This window comes from Alosa pseudoharengus, unplaced genomic scaffold, assembly GCF_046254945.1.
Source record: "Alosa pseudoharengus isolate Yale_2024_CS ecotype anadromous, Long Island Sound unplaced genomic scaffold, YU_APseudo_1.1 YU_APseudo_1.1_scf_19, whole genome shotgun sequence".
Classification (NCBI taxonomy): Eukaryota; Metazoa; Chordata; class Actinopteri; order Clupeiformes; family Clupeidae; genus Alosa; species Alosa pseudoharengus.
In genome coordinates, this window is record NW_027468657.1 from 36,241,633 (window position 1) to 36,261,312 (window position 19,680).

General features: G+C 38.3%; 1 long non-coding RNA gene across 1 annotated transcript; it reads left to right on the forward strand.

The window, feature by feature from the left end:
- Positions 1-4,086: 4,086 nt before the first annotated feature.
- On the forward strand, positions 4,087-6,449 carry LOC143132824 (uncharacterized). The gene is made up of 3 exons (XR_012988371.1): positions 4,087-4,628; positions 5,236-5,371; positions 5,950-6,449. It is a non-coding gene; the product is annotated as an uncharacterized LOC143132824 (long non-coding RNA).
- Positions 6,450-19,680: the final 13,231 nt, after the last annotated feature.

The following is a 19,680-nucleotide window of genomic DNA, read 5'->3' on the forward strand; positions in this document are numbered from 1 at the left end:
TGTCTACTGCTTGTTGGAACATAGTGTCAATAGGCGCATTCAAGATGAACTCTGACTGAGTCCATCTGGCGGCTGTAGATGGCTTGATGAAGTCAGATAATGTCGTATTCGCTTAATCTACCCCTACAACTCTTAAACAACACTTTCATAAGTAGGCCTATAACAATATGTTCACTTCCAAAATGTCTGCTGGAGTGTTTAAAGTTAGCATCAAATGCAATATTTTGCTCTGCTTCAGGCCTCTCTATTCGCATTAATTATATGCATTTATTACATCAAGACTTGTCTATTGTACCTCACTTTATTTTGGTTTGCCCAACTCTACTAGCGATTACAAATGGTTAAGAATGCTGCTGCTAGATTTCTCACTGGAACTAAGAAGTGTGATGACACTTTTTTCCTTAGCCTTTAATATGCTCTGATAATGTTCCTCGTTTATTTTAACTGCCCAGCCTTCAATTTGATGTGATTATTGTATAATACACTAGGCCTATATTATTTTCTTTTTGTCTCGTTAAACTATCATTTTGATTGCTGACAACTGTTTTATTTTATTTTACTTTATTTTAATCTCATTATTATTGATGTTATTATTGTTGTTTTTACTATTTTGTTTATTTTAAAGCACTTTGGATCAACTCTGTTGTGCATTAAGTGACCTGACTTAACCTACCCATGCTTTTCAGTCAATGACGTCGCTCAGTCTCGCGCTTGACAGCTTGCCTCAGAATCCGCGGAATCCCTCGTCTACTCCACCAGCCTCATTCTTGTTGTAACGTTACTGCTACCTGAGCTGACTGAGTGTTTCGTCGCCTCTGTCAAGTTTGGAGCCCCAAAAACTTCGCCCTGGACTTTGTCACATTACCACAAATGTAAGTTTTATTCTCTTAACGTTAACACAATAGGTATTTTGGTAAGGTTAACAGCGTTCTTTGTATCCATAGCTTAAATGAGCCTGGTACGCGACTAGCTAACGTTAACGTTAACTTTCGAGCTACTACCGTTAGCTGCTAACCTTAACGACCACGTTAATTACTCTAATCATATCACTTTTATTCGACGTATATGTTGTCAAAAACAATTGTTTCCGAACAATTAGTAGGGTAGTACCATAACGTTAGCTGACTGAACGTCTGTCATTTGGAAATTATCGAAATGTAACGTTAGAAGTTAGGACTTCTAACGTTATGATACATTGTTCGGTATCTGAGGTAAAGTTTGGCTGCTAACGTTATGTCTAGCTATCATTTACTTTAAATAGACATGTAATTTGTGTGACATTCATTATTACATAAACAACGTCTATGAATTATGTCCGACAGTTGGTCGGGTAACGTTAGTAGGTGCTAGTAGCTAGCTAGCAGCTAACGTTATAGTTGACTGGTGAAGTCTGCCATTTGGAAATAATGGAAACGTAGCTAGAAACTAACTGTACATTGCTCGCTAACGTTACGTTGTCTTGGAATGAAGTTTGGCAGCTAAAGTGGCCAACTAACAGGTCTAGAACTAGCTATTATCTAGCGCTACTTTAACTAGACATGTACTTTCTGTGACATTCATTATCACTTTTATTCGACGTAGCTTCTATGTGTTGTGAAAAACAACGTCTATGAACTATGCCCCACAGTTGGTCAGGTAGTAGTATAGTTGACTCGTGAAGTCTGACATTTGGAAACTATCAATAGTTTATGCTATATAACACTGCGGCAACACAGAAAGGTCAGGGCCACAACGCAAAACCGCGACCGAAATGAAAGGGTTAACGTTAACGCACGGAAGCGTTTGACGGTATGCCTTGAACTACAGGGTGTCCGCGCGGTAGTAAAAGGTAGTAAATAGAATCTACCAAAATTAAGGCCCTTGAAAGGTAGTAAAAGGTAATAAATGCAATTTGACTTGGTAGTAAATTTTTCATCACCACCTCAATATATGAGTTTACATGTTTTGCTTAATATTTGTGTCTACATGTTTTAACTTCATCTTGCCTAATTAAAAAATATATACGTGCTAACAGGACCTGAGTGAGTCGGAGTCGATAGCAATGACGTAGAAGTAAACTGTGTAGAGTTCCGTGGTTGACAGCCAACAAACAACATTTTCGCCTTTTTGCTTCAGTTGATATTACAGGGATACAAACAACACGCTTTTCGGTGTCTCCTTCACGTTGCTTTGGGCGACTTATATGAATCGTGCAGATCCGAAGAGTTTTTTAGGGGCCAGGGATGCAGGGATGCTTTTCGGCGACTCTCGCGTTTTTCACGTCATCTAGGCCCTACCGCAGGCTACCAGAGCTGCGTTTATCATATGGGCCTGCTGGTCTGGTGTCCGGTGCTTCTGTCACTCATCTAATAATATTTGTTCATGTAGCAAAGGAGCGGTAGATGTAGGCCTAGGCTAGCCTATCACTCGGATAGCAGCTAAAAAATATATAGGCTACACTCACTCCGTTAGGAGGCAACTCTCTCAGTTTACACTAGGCTACTTCAGCTGGAAGTTTTAACAACTGTGGACTTGACTAGTGTAAGCTTTCGTTCAGCTGACGGTAGCGCTGCCATCTGACTGTGATCATCCAGAACCGTGCAATAAAATTCCACCTATCCCATCAGTAACAAAGTTCAAACTAGTCACTGACATAGTAACCGACAACATTTTTTTAACGTAACCTAGACCTAGTATCTAATGTTACGGAATTGCAAGAAAACGAGTGAAAACAATTCCTTACTTTTAACCACGCAAGTGCGCGTGTCATTTATTAAAACGGTAGAAAACTGAATCAAAGACGGAACTGTCCATCAACAAAAACAGCATGCAGTTTAAAAGTCCCGTTATTTAAAGTCCCAGACATTTAAAGGGACAGCGGTCACTCAAGACAGACCTACACCACAACTGAGTGATGAACGTGAAATTCTTTGAATAGCCTACAAAACACTGCATTTAGATGACAACTGCGTGAAGAACCACGCGAATCTAGTTAATGGCGAATTAAGTTTATGGCATTCACATTTAAATCATTCAATAGCCTATGAAAACTTGATCAGTTAAATTGTTCTCATAAAAGGAACAGCAAATTATACAAAATATTCCAAATAGGCTAGTTTTATTGCAGTGACAGAAAACTGCAACATATGAGTTTAAAACCATGTTAAATTTGAAAGCATCTAGCTAGTGACAGGAGGTTTTAGGGGGGGAAAGAAACTCTGTAACCTACTTGATTCCACAGTCAATGTTCAGTATTTGGCCTATAATTTAGCCTATAATATTGGCATTTGAATCCATGAAAACTAACCAAAATATATCATTTCCTATCGACAACAGACCAGTAACGCATCGAATCGCATTGCTACACATTTTGAAGTATTGAAAATAATCAAATCATTGGCTTAAAGAATCTATATTTTATCAAATTGTGATTAAACTTGATTTACACTCCTAAATGGCATCCTTACCTACCTACCTAACTGTTGTTTTGGGAAGTATTTATCATGCAAGCCTCGTGCATCCATGCTGAGTAATGCAATGAAATCATAGTTTTCAATTTTGCATTAAAGCAGTCCACTGATGTGCATGTTTTCACGGACTGCTTTGTGTCAAATGTGCAACAACAATACCATACCAATAATAATGGCTTTATATATCCATATAAATAGATTTCTGGGCCTATCCTTAGACTAGAGTTGTTTCGGTGGTGTTTGTTCTTCATTTTTCACCACACATGTTTGGTGTTTTAGCGTCATTTGTGCCAAGGTTATCATTCACCTTATTAGGGCTAAGGGCTGGTTAGGATAACTCAAGGGCTAGGGTTAAGGTAAGGACAACTGAAACTGAACTCCTCGACACTACAAAAAAACATTGTCATTGACAATGACCATACTTAATGATCACAATTAGAAATTATTAGTGTACCTAATATGTATGATTTATACCTTATAGCAAGTAGTAAGTGGTACCCCCCCCCCCCCCAAAAAAAAAGGGCTGCTGCTTGATGTCGTGTTGGTAGTAAAAAATATTGTGGAGGTAGTAAAAAAGGTAGTAAAAAGTAGTAAATTCAACTCTATGATTCCTGCATATACCCTGAACTAGCTAGGACGTTAACGTTACATGACCTAAGGGCTAGATTTGGCCAACATGCCCATAATATGAACCTCCATAGGCATATGGGCAATGGACAACAGGATGATAAAACACAAAAATCTACCCTGAATCCAATGCTATCACATATTTTCTAACTTTATGGTGGCGGAAAAATAAGACATCTAGAAATTCTTAGCCTATCAACATACTGGCCCAATTCTTTTCTGATTAGAATGTTACAGACTTATTTCTAAGTGTGCCCCTAATATTTGTGTCGAGTACATGTTATGCTATTTAACCTAAAGGTACTACTTGGTCACACAGATGAGAGGTTGTGCTGCATTTTGTTAATTTAACATAATTGTGTTGCATTGTAATGTTATAGCAGTGGTCACGGTTTCACACAATTTTCTTTATTCAAAACAGAAAGCAATTGTCTTTTTAAAGACTCCCTCCATCTCCACCTTCCCTTGTGCTGCGACAGTCTTTGCCACAACTGCATCTCAAGACTCCCATCTCCCATCCTGTCTTCCCTTGCTGTGCTGCAGACTTTCAAGGTATGTCTTTTTATTATTTTTTACTGCTAGACCAGCTATGCTGCTTGCTTACACTTTTTTTTTTTGCTTTCACAAACATGTAAATTGTGTTTTACTTGATGGGGAAGAAAAATAGCTACTTCACTGATTTGGTGTAGACATATTGTAACCTATGGAGGCAATTTGAATGACAGAACTAGCAAGCTAGTTAAACTAGTTGATTTGCAGGTTGCTTGTCTTGATGTCAGAATGCTCAGTCCTCCATATTCTTAAGTGCCTACCATATCGGCATCGACAACTACAAATGTGTCCAAACTTTTTCTTTAACAATTAACCATCACATACAGTAAATCTAAGGGTGACGACAGACAATCTAATGTGCAGCTGCCTACAAAGTCTGGTCCTGAACAGTATAATATACAGCTGAATTTTGTATTAGTTTTCTTTGCTCCCTTCGCTTAATTCATCCTACGTCACTAAAACCAACCTATCATTAAAATAGATAGAACCAAGAAAGCAGCAATGTTGCCGTGTGTGTTGCTGCTTATTTTAATTTAACATAATTGTGTTGCATTGTAATGTTATAGCAGTGGTCATGGTTTCACACAATTTTCTTTATTCAAAACAGAAAGCAATTGTCTTTTTAAAGACTCCCTCCATCTCCACCTTCCCTTGTGCTGCGACAGTCTTTGCCACAAAAACACTGCATCTCAAGACTCCATTCTCCCATCCTGTCTTCCCTTGCTGTGCTGCAGACTTTTAAGGTATGTCTTTTTATTATTTTTTACTGCTAGACCAGCTATGCTGCTTGCTTACACTTTTTTTTTTGCTTACACAAACATGTAAATTGTGTTTTACTTGATGGGGAAGAAAAATAGCTACTTCACTGATTTGGTGTAGACCTATTGTAACCTATGGAGGCAATTTGAATGACAGAACTAGCAAGCTAGTTAAACTAGTTCATTTGCAGGTTGCTTGTCTTGATGTCAGAATGCTCAGTCCTCCATATTCTTAAGTGCCTACCATATTGGCATCGATAACTACAAATGTGTCCAAACTTTTTCTTTAACAATTAACCATCACATACAGTAAATCTAAGGGTGACGACAGACAATCTAATGTGTAGCTGCCTACAAAGTCTGGTCCTGAACAGTATAATATACAGCTGAATTTTGTATTAGTTTTCTTTGCTCCCTTCGCTTAATTCATCCTACGTCATTAAAACCAACCTATCATTAAAATAGATAGAACCAAGAAAGCAGCAATGTTGCCGTGTGTGTTGCTGCTTATTTTTGGAAGTGTGTAACGTGTGTTTTTTTTTTCTTTTTTGTTTGCCTTTTAGGCTTGTTCCAGACCAGCCCTGTCAAAGTGGTGTCTGCGTGTCACTTGTGACGCTGCCTGTCATCGTCTGCAGCACCCTGCACTACACTGCACTGCACTGCACTACACTCATATCCCACTAACGCCTACCTGCAAACATATCTACGACAAGAACCTAACACTTCCTGAGAACATATCTGACTGCACATACTATACTCTCGACTCCTTTGAATCCTTTGACTCCTTTGAATCCTTTGAACTCTTTTGAGATTGAAACGCACTTTGAATCATATCATATTGAGACTCTGAATCCCACTCATACACATACCTGCAAACATATGACCGACAAGAATTGACCACTTTCTGATCATACATACCTGGCTACACACACTGAATACTGCTCTGAATCATATTGAGACTCTGAACCAACAGAACATAACATACCTGCAGACATATTTCTGACAAGAATTGACCACTTTCTGTCAGCACATACTCTGAACTATATAAAGATTCTGAACCATACTGAGAACTACCTGTGAACTATTCACATACAGAACTATTACTGTTTGAGACTGAAACCTCCTTTGAATTCTGAACCATTTTGAGACTGAAACCGCCTTTAAATTCTGAACCATTTTGAGACTGAAACCTCCTTTGAATCCAATTCTGAACCATTTTGAGACTGAAACCTCCTTCAAATTCTGAACCATTTTGAGACTTTAACCTCCTTTGAATCCAATTCTGAACCATTTTGAGACTGAAACCTCCTTTGAATTCTGAACCATTTTGAGACTGAAACCGCCTTTAAATTCTGAATCATTTTGACACTGAAACCTCCTTTGAATTCTGAACCATTTTGAGACTGAAACCTCCTTTGAATTCTGAACCATTTTGAAACGGAATCCTTTTCTGAATACTACTTTGAATAATATTGAGAATAATATTCCTACAAGAATTGCCCATTGTGAATTGTGAACTATTCACATACAGAACTATTACTGTGAATTATACATACCTTATATATTTGAATAATACCTGTCAAAGTTGTTTTTGCTGTTATACCTACTTTTAGACCTGGCCTGTGCTGCAAGACTGAACCTGGGCTGTGTGAGGACTTTTTGAGATTCCATCCTAGTTCTGCATAAACCTGATCATCTCAAGAGCTTCCTCTCATTCTTCATCAGTGTCATCAAGTGTTACCTCTACCTAGCAGTTCCAGTGCCATATTCAGAATTGCCATTGATAAACAAAATACGCATTAAGATAAAATTGAGGGTAGTTTCATAATTTAATAATTAAACTGAAGTAAATATTGTGTGTGAAGGTAAAAATTGTCATTTTGTACTTTTGACAGGCAGCTTGTTATTTATTGGGTGTCAAGCATATTCTAATCAATTAATTTTAATTCTTTGCTTAGCAACATTTCATTTTGGTCCCACTAATTATTGTAATAAACCACTGAAATAAATACTAGTGTTTGTATATTGAGTTTATTAACATTTAATCTCATCTAACTGTTTTTATATACTCAGATTAAGTTCATTAAGTAACCTGTGAGTAGAACAGTAAGTGTTATTGTATAATCTGATAAGCAATAATTTGTACAACCAATATTAGACTTAACTTGTAGACTATATTAAGCAAAGATTGTAGCATTTTGAAACATGCCAAGGAAAGGCCGTCGTTCAGAGGCTCAAAAGAGACGTTGGCGTAAGTTGGACCTCTCTGAAGTTGAACCACATCAGTCTTCATTAGACCAGAGTGACTTGAATGAGAGAGAACAGGTAAATGAGGTAACTAGTGTTTCCCGCATGAACATGGAGCAGAGAGCCATCACATGTGTTCAAGCAACTCATAGCCAACGTGATGTAAGGTATGGGAACAACAGTAACAAGCAGTGCACCTGCAATTCCCTGGTATTTCTGGCAACTCTCCATTACAGAACTGAGCTCAACAGTGATGATCTTGACTACGTTTTGCTAAAGGGTAACTTGATGTACAGTGAAGCACTGGTAAGGTTGAGCGCGAGAGGCAATGAAGCACCCGACCACTTGGCTCTTGATGAATTACCTGATAGTGTTGAGATCTATGGACAGATGTATCATATTGAGAAGTGCCCGTCACGGTATGGTTATTTTAGGCAAGATGGACCTGATGGCGTTGACTTTCTACAGCTTCCTGAAAGACTGCATTGTTTGTCAAATGATGTAAAGTTTGCGCTGCTAACTGTAGGTAGCACAACAATAGCTTTGTTTAGAGATGATGATAAATATGGAGTTTTTGATCCACACTCAAGAACACCTCACGGATTTCTAGCAAACAATGGCACTGCTGTGATGTTGACCTTTGTCAGCTTGAGTGACATGATTGATCATCTGCTTGCATTCTGGACCTTACTTGAAGCACCTGATGAATGGGTTTATGAGTTAATGCCAGTGTTATTTACATCTGAGTGTAATAATGAACAAGGGAGCCACACTGACAATGTGCAACCTGCTCGGACTGCTGAGTTCCCGGCTCCAGCCATTTCTGAGAATTCACTTACTAAATGTGGTAAGAATCGCAGGCGCAGAAAAGCTGCCAAAGCACAAAAGGATATGTCCTGCAGTGAGAACAACAGAATCAGACAGCGAAAATATTATGAACAGAATAGAATGAAAAAAATTGAATATGAAAGAAAGAGGTATGCAAACTGCATTCAACACAGTAAGAAATCGTACCTCAGAGACCGTTACATGCATGAACCTAACTATAAGTTGAAAAAAAAGTTATACATCAACAGCCGCTATTCCTGTGACCTGAATTTTAGAGCAAGACAGCAGGCTTACATACATAAGCGTTACTCAAGTGACCTGAATTTTAGAGCAAGACAGCAGGCTTACATACATAAGCGTTACTCAAGTGACCTGAATTTTAGAGCAAGACAGCAGGTGTACGTACAGAAACGCTATGCCCATGATATAGCCTATCGTTCAAGACAGAAGTTGACCATGAAACATCACTATGCAAATGATCCAACATACAGGCAGAAAACAAATAAAACCTACAATGACAGATACAGAAATGACCCTTTATTCAGGCATTATCGTTCTCTACAAAAAAAGAAGAATGCAGGTGTGGGCCTAAATAACAGTTTCCAGAGAATGATTCACAAAATGCGTTGTGCTTTACATATACAACGTAAATACCGAAATCTTACACGCCTGTCTCGACTTCAATCAGAGCATGAGGTTGAACAACAGTCAACACCAACAGAAAGCACCCTTTTGCATGATGCCATCACATCTTTTCGAATGGATGTACAGAATGGCCCTACTTTTGTTTGCACAGTGTGTCACAGAGCTTTGTTTTATAATCAGGTAAAAGAGTGCAATCATGAATTATATAAAAAGAATCGAGCCATGGTTGATCGATGCTTAACAGGCAAATATTTACATACATGCAGCGAGCAGTGCAGTGCACTTGAATTATGTTGTGCACCAGATGAAAAGACAGAGTGGATTTGTTACAGCTGTCATGAAAACTTGAAGATGGGGAAAATGCCGGCCATTGCTGTAAACAATATGTTAGAGCTATCACCAATTCCTCCAGAGCTCAGTAATCTTAATATACTTGAAAGGCACATCATAGCACGGTACATACCATTTGCAAAAATAATCAGTCTTCCCAAAGGCCAGCAGAAATTAATACATGGTGGAATTGTCTGTGTCGCTTCTGAAATACAGGAAACAGTCAACGCTTTGCCTAGACCTAGTAGCCAGTCGCAACTTTTAAAAGTGAAGTTAAAAAGAAGAATGAACTACACAGGGCATTACCAGTTCCAAACTGTTGACATGACGAAAGTATTACATGCTTTATCAAAACTGAAAGAGATGCATTCAGAGTATAAGGACATAACCATAACTAATGAAACACAAGCTTCTGGGGATGGAATATCAGAGCATGAGGTTGATAGCTTGGCAGATGAGAATGACATCAGTGCTGCAGGAGAGGTTGATCTAATGGAGACTGATGCAGTTTGCAGGATGAGTTTGACATTACTGACCCAGGACATTCAGAAATAAATAGTGAAGGCAATCAGCTTAATAATGAAACCCATGAGTTACATGTTAACCAGGATTCACTTGACACTGAGCAGGACACAAGTCAGCAAAATGGTGGATGCTCTATAGATTCATGCTTACAGCCAGCTGATATTGCACAGGAAATGTTAACATTTGGTGAGGGTATATTCACTGTGGCACCAGCTGAAGGAAACAGACCAGTGAGTTTTTTCAGAGTTCCTAAACTAGAGGCAATGGCTTTCCCTGTGCAGTTCCCCACTGGAATGAACACTTTGGATGAAACACAAAGACCAATGAAATTATCGCCAAGCAGAATGTCTCTTTTGTGTTGACAATCGATTTGCTCTCGACTCCAATTATATTTTTTTCGCACAATTTATCACAGAAATGCATTTGGCAAAGTCTTCTATGTCTATTCAACTGCGTAAAGGAAAACCTATGACCAGAGATGGACGCAAAATCACTGCAAGAATGCTCCGAGACAAACGTGAAGTGGAAAAACTGGTACACAACAGAGATGCCACTCGATTCATGCAGCCTTTGAGAGGAACACCTGCCTACTGGGAAAAAACCCTCAGAGACCTCTTTGCAATGCTTCGCCAGCTGGGTACCCCAACATTCTTCTGTACATTTAGTGCTGCTGAAATGAGATGGCCAGAGGTCATACAAACAATAAAAGCACAGCAAGGAGAGCAGGTTGACTTTTCTGAACTCGACTGGGCATCAAAATGTGAGATTTTACGCAGCAACCCTGTCACCACTATGCGCATGTTTGACAAGCGTGTTGATGCACTTCTCAGACACCTACTTTTGTCACCAGCACAGCCCATCGGTGAGGTCATTGACTACTTTTTTCGAGTGGAGTATCAAGCTAGAGGTTCACCTCATATACATATGTTGGTTTGGTGTAAGAACGCACCTGTATTTGAGGAGGACCCAGATGAGAAAGTGTGTGAATTTGTGGACAAGTACATAACATGTCAGCTGCCTGACCCAAATACAGACCCTGAGCTCTTCAAAATAGTGACAGAGGTGCAAACCCACAGCAAAAGGCACTCCAAGTCATGTAAGAAATTTCCGAAACAGCCTGTCGAGAGCACATTTATAACACACCCAATGCCAGCAGAGCTCATGGATGAATCTGATGATGAATTTGATCATGACCGCTCTTCCATGTCTCCCGAAGACGCCAAAACTAAGCTGAGGCCATTATGGGAATTGCTGAATAATCCAACAGCATCATTTGAAAGCATCCCACAGCTACTTGCCCAATGCAACTTAAGCTATGAGGAATACCTAAACTGTGTCAGTTCATTAACAACGTCCAGTGTGCTAGTAATGAAACGTCAACCAAAGGACTGCTGGATTAATGGCTATAATGAGCATTTGTTAAGGGCCTGGAATGCAAACATTGATATTCAGTTCATCCTGAACCCTTATTCTTGTCTGATGTACATCTTATCATATATTTCCAAAGCTGAACATGAGATGAGTGAGTATTTGAAAAGAGTTGTCTCTGATACTTCTCAATCCAATACCTCTGACTGTGAGGAAATGAAACAAATCATGCAAGCATACTCCAAAAACAGAGAGGTTAGTGTTCAAGAGGCTGTTGCACGAGTCTGTAGCTTGAAACTGAAGTCTTGCTCTCGAAACGTGATATTTATACCCACTGATGACAATGCTTTGAAAATGAGCGTCCCTTTAAGGTACCTGAATGACAGAATCCCTGATTCAGAGAATGTTTGGATGTCTGGAATGGCAGACAAATACAAAAACAGACCAGATACACCAGAGTTTGCGACAATGTTTATGGCAGAGTTTGCTTCCACTTATAGAGTTGTGTATGGAAGGCAGAAACAAGGAAAAAAGGTTTTGCCACTTCAAAATGAAATGGGCTTCATTCAGAAGCGAACGAAAGGAAAGCCTGCCATTATCAGATACGCACGATTTTCTGAGCAAAAAGCTCCAGAGAAATTCTATGGCACATTGCTCAAACTGTACCTCCCTTATCGCTCAGATTCACAGCTGAAACCCAGAGGTTTTCCAACATATGAGTCATTTTATACATTGGGTTCTATACGTCTTCCTGGAAGAGACTATAATGAGAGAGTAGTTTCTGTTGTCAAGGAGAACAGGTCACAATTTGAAAAGAACAGTGATGCAATAGAGAAAGCTATTGAGAACATAGAAGAAAATGGACCTATGGAGGATGCATGGACAACACTTGCACCTGAGACAGAGCTTCTTCGGCTTGAGTGCATTTCTGAGCGTGAGGAAATAAATCCAGACGAAATGAATGAACGGGATGACATTCCTGAATATAGCTCAAGTACCACAGACAGAGGAAGTGCAGCACCAATGTTTGAGGCTCCTCAAATCGACCCTACTGTAGTCCGTAACATGTATCAAAATCTAAATCAAACGCAGGCATCTATATTCTATACAGTGCATAAGTGGTGCATGAGACGAGTGTGTGGACAGAGTGCCGATCAGTTTTTTTACTTTGTCACTGGTGGAGCTGGAACTGGCAAATCTCACCTTATCAAATGCATCTACACAGAGGCATCAAAGATACTCCGCAAGTTACCCCGCATCACAGAGGAAAGAGACATGTCCATGCCCACTGTCCTTCTCACAGCATTTACCGGCACAGCAGCTTTTAACATATCTGGCAAGACACTGCATTCTGTCCTGAAACTGCCAAGAAGCCTTAAACCACCTTACCAGTGCCTTGGAAACCGTCTAGATGAAGTGAGGGCAACCTTGTCCAATGTTGAAATAATTGTCATTGATGAAGTGTCCATGATATCAAAATCACTCTTTGCATATGTCAATTGGAGACTGCAAGAAATCAAAGGCAGCAAGAAACCCTTTGGCGGAGTCTCAATCCTGGCCTGTGGTGATTTCAACCAGATAAGTCCCCCTGGTAAAGCCAAACCTCTCTGTGTGTTTGAGGATCATGTTCTTGATATCTGGAAGGATCGATTCCAAGTAGTCACTCTCACAGAAATCATGCGCCAGAAAGATGATGTGCCATTTGCTGAGCTGCTCAACAGGATAAGGGTGAAACGCAAAGGAGAGGCATTATCTGAAGCAGACAGAGCTCTACTTGGCCAGGCCATATGTCAAGCTGATGACTGTCCCAAAGACATTCTGCATGTTTTTGCTACAAATAAACAAGTAAACCAACACAATGCAAACACAATATCTGCTCTATACTCTGAACTGGTCAACATTGATGCACATGACTATAAGAAAGATCTACAAACTGGTCGGATGGAAAGGCAGAGAGCACCTTTTGAAGGACGTAAAGGGGATTTACCAGACAGACTACAAGTTGCTAACGGTGCACGTGTGATGCTCATGAGAAACATAGATGTGGAAGATGGACTGGTGAATGGTTCATTTGGAAAGATTGGTAAAATTGTTTATCACGACCAAGATGGCAGATCACTTGTAAAAATGCTTGGTGTTGAATTGGACAGTCCCAATGCAGGGCAAAGACATCGCAATAAAGGACCAGAAGGACCAGACAATTTGGTATATATTGAAAGAGTAGAGGAACCTCTTAGTAAAAAGGGTGTGGTTCGTCACCAATTTCCAATGACTCTAGCCTTTGGTTGTACCATACACAAATGTCAAGGCATGACGACAGTTTCTGCAGTGGTCTCAATGCAGCGCATATTTGAACCTGGTATGGCATACGTTGCTCTCAGCAGAACTACCTCACTACATGGTCTACGTATAGTTGATTTTGATGAAAACCAAATATATGCTGATCCAGAAGTCACAGTTTCTGTGGACAGTATGCAAAAAGTTGAATTTGGAAACGCCATGCCCCTTCTTCACTGCCTCCCCACTCTGAGATCACCATCTTTAACACTGATCCATCACAACACCGAAGGACTGTCAGCCCACATTGATGACGTGAAGAGACATCATGAACTGTGCCTCGCAGACATTTTGTGTTTTACTGAAACACACCTTTTTGGCACATTTGTCCCAGAAAATATCCAGTTGGAAAACTATCAAATGTATAAGCGCAACAGACATGTGTCATACTCTACTCTTTCGCATTTTGCACAGAAAAATGGTGGGGGAGTTGCTATGTTTGTAAAAAACCATGTTCAAGCCCATCATGTGCCATACATACAGGGTGTGACTGATCTCGAATTCCTAGTATTGAAAGTTGTTGCTCCAGTTCCACTACTAATTGCAGTGATTTACAGACCACCAGATTACAACACAAACCTATTTTTGCCAAATCTCTGTCATTTACTGGAGTCTTTACATGTTATTGCTGATAGTCCAGTTATAGTCTGTGGGGATTTTAATGAGGACATGTTGACCAATGGAAGGAAGCCAATCTATGAGTTGTTCCAGTCTAAAGGATTCACAAATCTCATTACCACCTCCACCACTGAGAAGAACACATTGTTGGACAACATCTTTATCTCTGATCCTCAGCACTGTGCCCATTCAGGTGTTCTACAAACATATTACAGTTATCATGATCCTGTGTTCTGTATTCTTAATTAATTTCAATACATCATTTGACACTGCTCCAATCCGTTATATATATCAACTTTAGAATGAGGGGAAAACATTAATGAAATATTATGTACATTTTTTGTCAAAAAGTGATTAACAATTGTGCAATGTAAACAGGTTACCAAAATCAGGGTTGTGCCCTAGTCAAATATAAAATTCCATGACTTTTCCCAGACAAAAAACTGAATTTCAATGACTTACTTTAGATCAAATGGTACAATATATCAACCAATGATTTCAGACTGTGTAGCGTCCAAGAATCTTTTACTTTTTTAGAGCGGGAGATGAACAAATGGACATTGAATAATTCAAAGTTGGGCTACTCAAACAATAAAGCTGTCCTCCAAAGAGGAGGGGTGGTGGTGGGTTAATTTAAACCTGACTATACTACTGAAACCACTAGCATGTCTACCTGGATCATAGCTAAGCATATGTAAGCTTCCCCATGAGCTTAATATCCACCAAATTATATTTTACTAGTCATTCTCCTCCAACTTCACCCACTTAAAGCTTTACAGTGCTGGAGAGTATTTTGGTTACTAATATTTAACATTGATGTTTATGTATACATATTACATCCAGACCTTGGGACAATGTCAGATTTTATACTGTTTTTAGCTGAACTGAATAATGAAATAGACCTTTGACTGCTTGTTTTCAATATCAAGATTAAGATCATGATTATAATGCTATTTAATCGAAGGTCAAAGACTTCACACTCTACATCCACTGGCTATTTGACTTGTATAGATTTGTGCTCTATGAACTGTCTCTGCCTGAATTTGAGGCTAATGATTTTGGACATCAAACCTTTTACACGCTGACAATTTGAAACAGAAGTTTGTCTAAAAATCATAACCTTTAAAATCATATATTGCATTAATCAATTAAACAAACAATCCATATATTTTTTACTGATCTCATGTCATGAGCCCTCTCACTCCACCGGTTTACCACCTTAATTGGTTTCCATTATCTTCCACTCTGCTCACCACTCTCTCTACTCAGCCTAACTAGCTCCACCTGTCTCTGCTCTGCTCTGATTACTCTGCTAGCTGCGCCGCATTACCCACTAACCTCTCCCAGTATTTAAAGCCCTGTCTTTCAGCTCTCCTTTGTCAGATCGTCTGCAAAGCTCACACCCGTAACCTGTTTTGTGACCCCGGACCTGCCTGAATCCTGACTACTCTTCTGCCCCAGAAGACCAGACCTGCTTTCTGCCTTAACGACTCCTGACTACTCTTCGACCCCGGTAACTCAGACCAGCCTTCTGCCTTTGCAACTATGATTTCAGATTTCCCTTGAACTGTACTTCTGCCTTCTGCCTTGTTTCATCCGCCCTGTTGTGCCTGCAAAACTGCTAAAAATGATTAGCTAAGTTAGCTAAGTCACATGGTTAGCATAGTTAGCATGCTAACATGTTAGCATGCTAGTTAGCATTTTTTAGCAAAACTGCTAAAAATGATTAGCTAAGTTAGCTAAGTCACATGGTTAGCATGTTAGCATGTTAGCATGCTAGTTAGCATTACTGTTAAAAATGATAAGCGAAGTTAGCTAAGTCACATGGTTAACATAATTAGCATGTTAGCATGTTAATTAGCATAGTTATCATAACTAATAAAAATTATTAGCTAGGTTAGCTAAGTCATATGGTTAGCATAGTTAACATTTTAATATTGTTAGCATGCTAGTTAGCATAGTTACTTGGTTACCATTATTATCTTTAACATAGTTAGCATAACTACTAGCAAACATTGGAGCCATTCCAACTGTTAGTTATCGTCAACTATCTGCCTAAATAATTTAACCATTTCAATTATCAACCTATTTAACTGTTCAGTCATTCCAACTATAGTAAACCTTATCTACCAAGCAAATAATTTAACCATATGAACTCATCATATTTTTGCATTTTCATGCACTGTATTTCCTTCAGGAAATGCTTTTCTAGTTATTATTATTACAGTGCATGAAAATGCACTGTACTGTTATTCCAAGGCATTTTATTATTATTATTACAGTGCATGAAAATGCACTGTACTGTTCTTCCTAGGCTTCTTATTCTTATGCTTATTCTTCTTCTTCTTCTAATGCGTTTAATGCAGCTTCAACCGTTTAACGTAGAAACTTCATTCAAACTATGTTACGTAGGTCTTACTTAGGACATGGGTGCTATGTATTTTTCAGCTTTGTAACTTTTATACTTTTTAAACTATTAATTAAAAACTATCAAAATTTCCCCATTGACTTAACATTGCCCTTTATGACATCACAGCAATTAGAATCCTATGGCAGGTGTTCGGGCCACCTGGATCAACTGCCACTTTCAGGCTTTAAGCATACAAACTGGCCCTATTAAGACTACACATCCTGTTCAACTGCTTCCTCTGCCAAAACCTGTTTCAAAATAAAAGTCCTCACTACAATATTTCACTGTTAAACAATTTAACCCTTTAAACTACTGAACTTTTTAACTGTTCAGCCATTGTAACTGTTACTTGTCATCAACTATGACTCCTACCCACTGTAGCTAGTTAGCTAAGTTAGCTAAGTAACTTGGTTAGCATAGTTAGCATGCTAGCATGTTAGCATGCTAGTTAGCATTTTTTGCAAAACTGCTAAAAATGATTAGCTAAGTTAGCTAAGTCACATGGTTAACATAGTTAGCATGCTAGCATGTTAGCATGCTAGTTAGCATTTTTTACAAAACTGCTAAAAATGATTAGCTAAGTTAACTAACTCACATGGTTAGCATAGTTAGCATGCTAGCATGTTAGCATATTAGTTAGCATTTTTTGCAAAACTGCTAAAAATGATTAGCTAAGTTAGCTAAGTCACATGGTTAGCATAGTTAGCATGCTAACATATTAGCATGCTAGTTAGCATTTTTTACAAAACTGCTAAAAATGATTAGCTAAGTTAGCTAAGTCACATGGTTAGCATAGTTAGCATGCTAACATGTTAGCATGCTAGTTAGCATTTTTTGCAAAACTGCTAAAAATGATTAGCTAAGTTAGCTAAGTCACATGGTTAACCTAATTAACATGTTAGCATGCTAATTAGCATAGTTATCATAACTAATAAAAATGATTAGCTAGGTTAGCTAAGTCATATGGTTAGCATAGTTAACATTTTAACATTGTTAGCATGCTAGTTAGCATAGTTACTTAGTAAACATTATTATCTTTAACATAGTTAGCATAACTACTAGCAAACATTGGAGCCATTCCAACTGTTAGTTATCGTCAACTATCTGCCTAAATAATTTAACCATTTCAATTATCAACCTATTTAACTGTTCAGTCATTCCAACTATAGTAAACCTTATCTACCAAGCAAATAATTTAACCATATGAACTCATATTTTTGCATTTTCATGCACTGTATTTCCTTCAGGAAATGCTTTTCTAGTTACAGTGCATGAAAATGCACTGTACTGTTATTCCAAGGCATTTTATTATTATTCTTCTTCTAACGCACTTAATGCAGCTTCAACCGTTTAACGTAGAAACTTCATTCAAACTATGTTACGTAGGTCTTACTTAGGACATGTGAGCTTTGTATTTTTCAACTTTGTAACTTTTATACTTTTTAAACTATTAATTAAAAACGAATCAAAATTTCCCCATTGACTTAACATTATGATTATGACATCACAATACGGCAGTTAAGCAATTAGAATCTTATGGCAGGTGTTCGGGCCACCTGGACCAACTGCCATTCTCAGGCTTTAAGCATACAAACTGGCCCTATTAAGACTACACATCCTGTCCAACTGCTTCCTCTGCCAAAAACTGTTTCAAAATAAAAGTCATCACTACAATATTTCACTGTTAAACAATTTAACCCTTTAAACTAATTAACTTTTTAACTGTTCAACCATTGTAACTGTTACTTGTCATCAACTATGACTCCCACCCACTGTAGCTAGTTAGCATGGTTAGCATGTTAGCATGCTAGCATGTTAGCATGCTAGTTAACATTTTTTACAAAACTGCTAAAAATGATTAGCTAAGTTAGCTAAGTCACATGGTTAGCATTGTTAGCATGCTAGTTAGCATTTTTTGAAAAACTGCTAAAAATGATTAGCTAAGTTAGCTAAGTCACATGGTTAGCATAGTTAGCATGCTAGCATGTTAGCATGCTAGTTAGCATTTTTAGCAAAACTGCTAAAAATGATTAGCTAAGTTAGCTAAGTCACATGGTTAGTATAGTTAGCATGCTAACATGTTAGCATGCTAGCATGTTAGCATGCTAGTTAGCATTTTTAACAAAACTGCTAAAAATGATTAGCTAAGTTAGCTAAGTCACATGGTTAGCATAGTTAGCATGCTAGCATGCTAACATGTTAGCATGCTAGTTAGCATTTTTAATAAAACTGCTAAAAATGATTAGCTAAGTTAGCTAAGTCACATGGTTAGCATAGTTAGCATGCTAGCATGTTAGCATGCTAGTTAGCATTTTTAGCAAAACTGCTAAAAATAATTAGCTAGGTTAGCTAAGTCACATGGTTAACATAGTTAGCATGTTAGCATTGCTAACATGTTAGTTAGCATAACTACTAAAAATGAAAACATTAGCTAAGTTAACTAAGTTAAGTATTATCCACCTATTTAACCGTTCAATCATTCCAACTATATTAAACCTTCTCCACCAAGCAAATCATTTAACCATATAAACTATCCACCTATTTAACTGTTCAGTCACTCCAACTATATTAAACCTCATCTACCTAGCAACCAATATAGTTTGTTTTTACTCTGTATGATATTTTACATCATATTTTTTGCATTTTCATGCACTGTATTTCCTTCAGGAAATGCTTTTCTAGTTATTATTATTCTTCTTCTAACGCACTTAATGCAGCTTCAACCGTTTAACGTAGAAACTTCATTCAAACGATGTTACGTAGGTCTTACTTAGGACATGTGAGCTTTGTATTTTTCAACTTTGTAACTTTTATACTTTTTAAACTATTAATTAAAAACGAATCAAAATTTCCCCATTGACTTAACATTATGATTATGACATCACAATACGGCCGTTAAGCAATTAGAATCCTACGGCAGGTGTTCGGGCCACCTGTTTCAACTGCCAGTCTCAGGCTTTAAGCATACAAACTGGCCCTATTAAGA